The sequence below is a fragment of the Marmota marmota genome, unplaced genomic scaffold (assembly GCF_001458135.2).
Source record: "Marmota marmota marmota unplaced genomic scaffold, marMar, whole genome shotgun sequence".
Lineage (NCBI taxonomy): Eukaryota > Metazoa > Chordata > Mammalia > Rodentia > Sciuridae > Marmota > Marmota marmota.
The window spans coordinates 10257784-10264902 of record NW_026000168.1 but is presented as its reverse complement, the minus strand read 5'-3'; the positions used below and the strand labels follow the sequence as shown (position 1 = coordinate 10264902).

The window sequence follows — 7119 nt, the reverse complement described above, 5'->3', positions numbered from 1 at the left end:
AAATGATAACAGAAAACAGTAGACAAGAATTTATCTTGTGGGGGGGGCTGGGATTGTGGATCAGTGGTACAGCCTAGCACATGTGAGGCACTGGGTTCACATCTCAGCATCACATAAAAATAAATAAATAAATAATAAAGGGCTGGGGATGTGGCTCAAGCGGTAGCGCGCTTGCCTGGCATGTGTGTGACCCGGGTTCGATCCTCAGCACCACATACACACAAAGATGTTGTGTCCGCCGAAAACTAAAAAAAATAAATATTAAAAAATTCTCTAAAAAAATAAATAAAGGTATTGTGTCCATCTATGACTAAAAAAATCGTATTTAAAAAAAATTTACTTTTGTGTCAGGTATTGTGCCAATTGCTTTATACAGACCATGTCATAGATTTTTTTTTTTAAAGTTTTGAATCCAGAGCTTCATGCATACTAGGCAAGTGCTTTGCCACCAAGTCATATCCTAGCTTCTTATCTTTCCTGTGTGATGGATATCTTGAATATTCCTGTTAAAATAACCAGAGAGAAATTCTCCAAAGAATAAGGATGGCGGGGGGCGGGGAGGAGCATAGTATTGCAATTGCGAGAATAGATCGAGGCAAGGGAAATGGTTTAAAGACAAAAATGAGGAGGATTACATCAGATAGTTGAAACAATAATCTGTAGTCACAATCATTAACAGTGTCTTCAGCCCAAGGTTCAACAGACAGTTGCTAGTTAGATGTCCTTGTGGTTGTTCTTGTGGTACTGGGGATCAAACCATTGAGCTACTTCCCCAGCCTTTCTTATTTTGAGACAGAGTGTTTCTAAATTGTCAGGCTGGCCTCAAGCTTGCAGTCCTCCTGCCTCAGCCTTCCCATTAGCTGTGATTACAGGTGTGGACCGCTGTATCCAGTTCTTGAAGTACTTTTCGTGTAAGGTCGTGGTGGTCTTTTTGGGCTTTTGTGGCAGAATCTTTTGTGATCCTTGCTATTAGGCAATAATACTTAAGAACCCTTTCTTTATAACTTTCAAATTTATTTGCTGTTTCTTTTATTTATTTATTAACTTATCAGGAAAGGGTTGACACAAGTGACTTTATTTTTTATTCTGATAACTTTCTTTCTTTCTTTTTGGTATTGGGTATTGAACCAGAGGTGCTTTACCATGGAGCCACATCCTCTAGACCTTGATTTTTTTTTTTTTTTTTTTTTTTTTGAGATAGGGCCTTGCTAAGTTGCTGAGGGCCTCACTAAATTGCTGAAACTGGCCTTGAACTTATGATCTGCCTGCCTCAGCTTCCTGAGTTTCTGGGACTACAGGTGTGCACAACCATGCCCAGTTATTCTGACAACTTTCCATTCCTCCATTCATGCTCCTCTTCTTTCTCCTCCTCCTCCTCCTCCTCCTATTTCTCCTCCTCATCCTTCTTTTCACTGGAAATTGAACCCAGAGCCTTCAGCATGTGATGCCTCAGCACTGAGCTACATGGCCCGTCAACTTTTACCTTCTTTACAGACTTAAAAAACAGGCCTTGCGAAGGTGGGTAACTTGCCTAAGATTGTATAGTTTCTGCACGTTTTCTCACATATTTACAGACATACATTGTATATTATTCTGGGTTCTCTAGAGGAACAGAACCGGTAAAACATGTATAAGAGGAGATTTATTAGATTGGCTTACACAGCCAGCGGCTAGCTAGTCTCCCAGTGGTCACCTGCTGGTTAGAGAGCTGGAGAAACCAGTAGCTGCTCAGTCCAAACAGCTGGGAGCCTCAGAACAAGAGAGACCAATGATGCAGCCCCAATTCAAGGCTGAGAGATGGGAAGCCCCCTGGAGAATCACCATGGCAAACACAAATTCAAAGGCTGAAGACCTGAGTCTGATGTCCGAGGACAATGACAGCCACAAAACACACCCCCACTCAGCCCAGCACCCTAGCAACCTTCTCCCTTACTTTACTCTTGTTCCATCCAGGCTCACTGGGTGGCACTGCCCACATTCAGGGCAGGTCTTGCCCCTGCTCCTTTTGCAGACCCACAGACCAATGGTCCCTTCCCAGACACACAACTAGAAGGGCTTTGTTTTGTTTTTATCAATTTTCTAGGCGTGTCTCAATCCAGTCAAGCTGACAACCAAGATTATATATGAATGTATGTATATGAGTACATATGTATATACTTTTTTTATTTTTGGTACCAGGGATTGAACCCAGGGGTGCTTAAACCACTGAACCACATCCCCAGACCTTTTTATTTTTATTTTGAGATAGGGTTTTGCTAATTTGTTCAGGGCCTCGTTAAGTTGCTGAGGCTGGCTTTGAATTCGTGATCTGCTTGCCTCAGTCTCCCAAGTCACTGGAGTTACAGGCATGGGCCACCATGCCCAGCTATGCTTTGTTTTTTTAGTGTTGGAAATAAGCACAGAGCCAGATAATCATGCATGCTAAGCAAGTGTTCTACCACTGAGCCACAACCATGGCCCCCAGCATATACTTTCTATGAATGAGATTTTCTAAAGTGAGATTAAGTGTTACAATATATTTTGCTTTTTTGCATTAAACATAGCATTGGCAGCTTTATATCAAGATTTATGATTCTGAGCTGGGCATAGTGGCATACATCTGTGATCCCAGCTACTCAGATGTCTGAGGTAGGAGGATTGCAAATTCAAGTCCAATCTGGGCAGTGTAGACCTTGTCTCAAAATAAAATAAAATAAAAAAGGCTGGGAAGATAGCTCAGAGATAGTACATTTGACTAGCATGTGCGAGGCCCTGGGTTCAGTCCCCAGTATTGAAAAAATATTCTATGATTCTGTCCTGTATCACTGAACAAACAGTCTCTCCATATCTTTCATCAACATGAGAGTTAATCTATGTATGTCAGTTACCTGGCTGGCACATAATAGGTGCTCAAGAAATTACAATGATTAAAGTCACAATGAGCTCTTACTAGTTAATGGACAGGTGGATCAACATTGAAGGGGGTGTTTTTGTTGTTGCTCTTGGTTTGTTTTAATTAAATATGATTGTCTAATGCAGCTAAAACCTACTGCATGGATACCTCCTGCCAGTTCTCTCTGGGTGTTTTGCTTTGAGGGTTTGGCTGTTATGGGCTCAAAGAAAAAAGAGAAAAAAATAGACAGCTGGGAATGAATGTTTAAGGAGCTGCCTAATGAGGCTCAGAGATGCAAACAGAAAATGGAAAACAAGTGAAACTCCCAAGAATAAATCTGACAACAGGAGATCAAGTCTGAAGGCCTTTGCTGAATCCATAAATCCCATGAGATCACTCCCTGTGACTAGATGAGGTCTGTTAAGAGCCCATTTGCCTAATAAGACTTTAATGAGAAGCTCTCTAACAGAGCTCAATTACCAACCTGGAATAATAGGAACATGCTGATTTTTTTCAGATTTTGTTTTGGTGCATTATATAGTTGTACATAATCAGACATGCATGGAATTTAACTTATTCCATCAGTCCACAGTACCCACCCTTCTTTTCTCTACTGGTCTACCTTCCACTCATTTATATATTTTAATTGGTGTTTTATAGATAGATAAAGGGAGAATTCACTGTGGTACATTTAGACATGCACACAGTATAATTTTGTCAAATTCACCCTGCATTTCTTCCTCTCTCCCATTCCTTCCCCTCCTCTTCAATCTCCTTCTTCTGTTCTGCTGATCTTCCCTCTTAGGATATCCCAGCCACCTTTTCCCCACTTTCTTTGCTTCAGCTTCCACATAAGAGAAAGAACATTTGACCCTTAACTTTCTGAGTCTGGCTTATTTCGCTTAGCATGATGTTCTCCAGTTCCATCCATTTTCCTGCAAATGCCCTAATTTTGTTCTTCTTTATGCCTGAGTTAAAACTCCATTGTGTATATACACCACATTTTCTTAACCCATTCATTTATTGATGGGAACCTGGGCTGGTTCTGTATCTTGGCTATTGTGTGTTGTGCTATTGTAAACATTGAAACATTAATGTGTCTGAATCACTATCGTACGCTGATTTAAATCTTTTGGATATATACAGAGGAGTGGGATAGCTGGGTCATATGGTGGTTCCATTCCTAGTTTTTAGAGGAATCCCATGCTGCTTTCCAGAGTTGGACTAATTTACAGTCCCACCAACAAAATGTGTGTGTACATCCCCCCCACCACATCCTCACCAGCATTCATTATTATTTGTGTTCTTCATAATTGCCATTCTGACTAGAGCAAGATAAAATCTCAGTGTATTATTGATTGGGTTATCTGTTGCTCATTTTGTTTTGTTTTCTTTGCATATTCTGGATGTTAATCCTCTGTCAGAAAAGTCGCTGGTCAAGATCTTTTCCCATTGTGTAGTGCCTCTCTTCATGCTCACATTCTTTCCTTTGCTGTATAGAAGATTTTTATTTTGTTTTATTGTTTAGTTTGGTTTGGTTTTGCTTTTGGTACTAGGTATTGAATCCAGAGATGCTTTTCTACTGAGCCACATCCTCAGCCCTTTTTATTTTTTGTTTTGAGACAGGATCTTACTAAGTTGCTTAGGGCTTTGCTAAGTTGCTGAGGCTGGCCTTGAATTTTCAATCCTCCTTCCTAAGTCTTCCAAGTCACAGGAATTCCAGGTGTGTGCCGTCTTGTGCAGCTATGTGCAGCTATGTGCAGAAGCTTCTTGATTTGATGCTGTCCTACTTATTGATTTTTGGTTTTACTTCTTACACCTTAGAGGTCTTGTTAAGGAAGTCAGTGCCTGCACCAGTATGATGGAGTATTGACCCTGTGTTTTCTTCTGACATTCTAATTTTTTGTTAAGTCACTAGAGTACTACTGCTTAATCAATTACTGAATTGCTGTTTGCCCCAATAGCAAAGACTGCAAATTGAAAACACTGTTTTTTTTTTTAATGTTTCGACTGAGGCTCCCTGCATTAACATGAACAAGGATTCTACATGATTCCATGTAGAAAATAGATTTAACATCTTCTGCTAATTTCTTCTTGGTTCTGCTGAAACTAAACATCAAACTTAGAATCCTTCAAAATGGTAGTTTCATTCAACAAACATTTATTGAGCATTGACTATGTGCCCAGTCCTGTCCTAGGCATGTGGGATATGAGAGAAGAAATAAAAAAGAAAAATGAGGAAAAACTTTTGGAGTTTCTATTCCCATGGTCTGAACTTCAAATATGCCAGGAAAACTACAGTTCCTTCCTGATGATCTTTTTTCAACAAACACAACCTTTCTGTGGCATACATAGTAATTTAATGAAAGTAATCATTTCTCATGCCTATTTAATCAGTATGCATTGCCTCATGATTCCTGAGTTTGTAGCAAATTTATGTCTTTATTTCTAATATTGAATTAGAACCAGCTCTCAGCTCTCCATATCAGGATTAGATGGGAGTCTGGTATCCATCTCTGAGGGTTCTTTCTCTACCTTGGTATGACAGGAATCCAGAGAGGACATTAGAATTCAGGAAGGAGATCTGCTCGGCTTCTAACAGGACGGGTTCTGATTTCTTAGCTCAGGTTTTTCCAGAGCTCCTGTGTTCCAAATGACTACTTGATATTTTCCCCAGGAACCAGTCACATACTACAGGTGTGATCCACAATAATTAACCCTCAGCATGGCACTGGTACCAACCAATCAGGAAACAAGCCAGCCCTAGTGCAAAGACAAATTACAGGCCTGGTCTGTATCTCTCTCTCTCTCTCTCTCTCTCTCCAATAGTGGGGATTGAGCCCAGGGATACTTTACCACTGAGCACTGAGCTACATGCCCAGTGCTTTTTATTTTGTTTATTTTTTAATACCAATGACTTCTTAAAAATTTGGGCACAGAGACCATGCTAATCTTCTCTGGATCATTCCAATTTTAGTATATGTGCTCCTGAAGTAAGCACTTATTTTTAAGACAGAATCTTGCTAAGATGCTGAGGGTCTCACTAAGTTTCAGAGGCTGGCTTTGAACTTGTCGTTCTCCTGCCTCAGTTGCTAGGATTACAGGCATGCACCACCATACCCAGCTAAGCCCCAGGTCTTGATGCAACAGTGTCAGTGTCACATTATATAAAGAGCAGGTGGCAAGGGGTATATATTCATATGGTCCTTTTAGGGAAATACAAAGTGCCACAGATTGGATTTAGACCAGCTAGATTCAATAATTTTTTTTTAATATTTATTTATTTATTTTAGTTATTGGCGGACACAACATCTTTGTTTGTATGTGGTGCTGAGGATTGAACCCGGGTCGCACGCATGCCAGGCGAGCGCGCTACCGCTTGAGCCACATCCCCAGCCCGATTCAATAATTTTTTAAAAAATATTTTTTAGTTCTAAATGGATCTTTTATTTTATTTATCTATTTATATGTGATGGTGAGGATCGAAACCAGGGCCTCACACATGCTAGGCAAGTGCTCTACCACTGAGCCACAACTCCAGCCCCTAGATCCAATAATTAAGGAGAACCAAAAACATTGTAGAGAAAGAATAAAATGAACAACAACTGACCCAGGGAATAGGAAAAAAACTTCAGGGGAAACAGTCTCTCCTCTCTCCCACCTCAGTATTAAGAATTGAACCCAGGACCTTGGACTTGTTAGGCAAGCACTCTGTGATTGAGCTATATTCCCACCTCTTTTTATTTTATTTTGAGACAGGGGCTAGGTTGCCCAGGCTGGCCTTGAACTCCAATTCCCATCCCATTTCCCCACCACCCCATATTGGGGATTAAACCCAGGGCATTCTACCACTAAGTGACATCTCCAGTCCCTGCCCAGCTTTTTTATTTGGCGGGGGGGGGGGGGATTACTGGGGATTGAACCAAGGGCTGCTTTACCACTGTGCCACATCCCCAGTCTTTTTTATTTTTATTTATTTTTTTATTTTGAGACACGATCTTTCTAGATTGCATAGGGCCTCATTAAGTTACAGAGGCTGGCCTCGAACTTTCATTTCTTCTGCCTCAGCCTCCCAAATAGCTGTGATTACAGGTGTGCACCATCATGCCCTTCCCCAGTCCTTTTTATTTTTTATTTTGAGAAGATAGGGTCTGCTAAATTGCTTAGGACCTCATTAAAATGCTTAGGCTGGCCTCAAATTTATTATCCTCCTGCTTCAGTCTCCCCAATAGCTGGGGATTATGTGT

General features: G+C 40.7%; 1 pseudogene; it reads right to left on the bottom strand.

Annotated features, from left to right (window-relative positions):
• Nucleotides 1-5775: 5775 nt before the first annotated feature.
• LOC125611766 lies at nucleotides 5776-5873 on the bottom strand (annotated as a pseudogene).
• Nucleotides 5874-7119: the final 1246 nt, after the last annotated feature.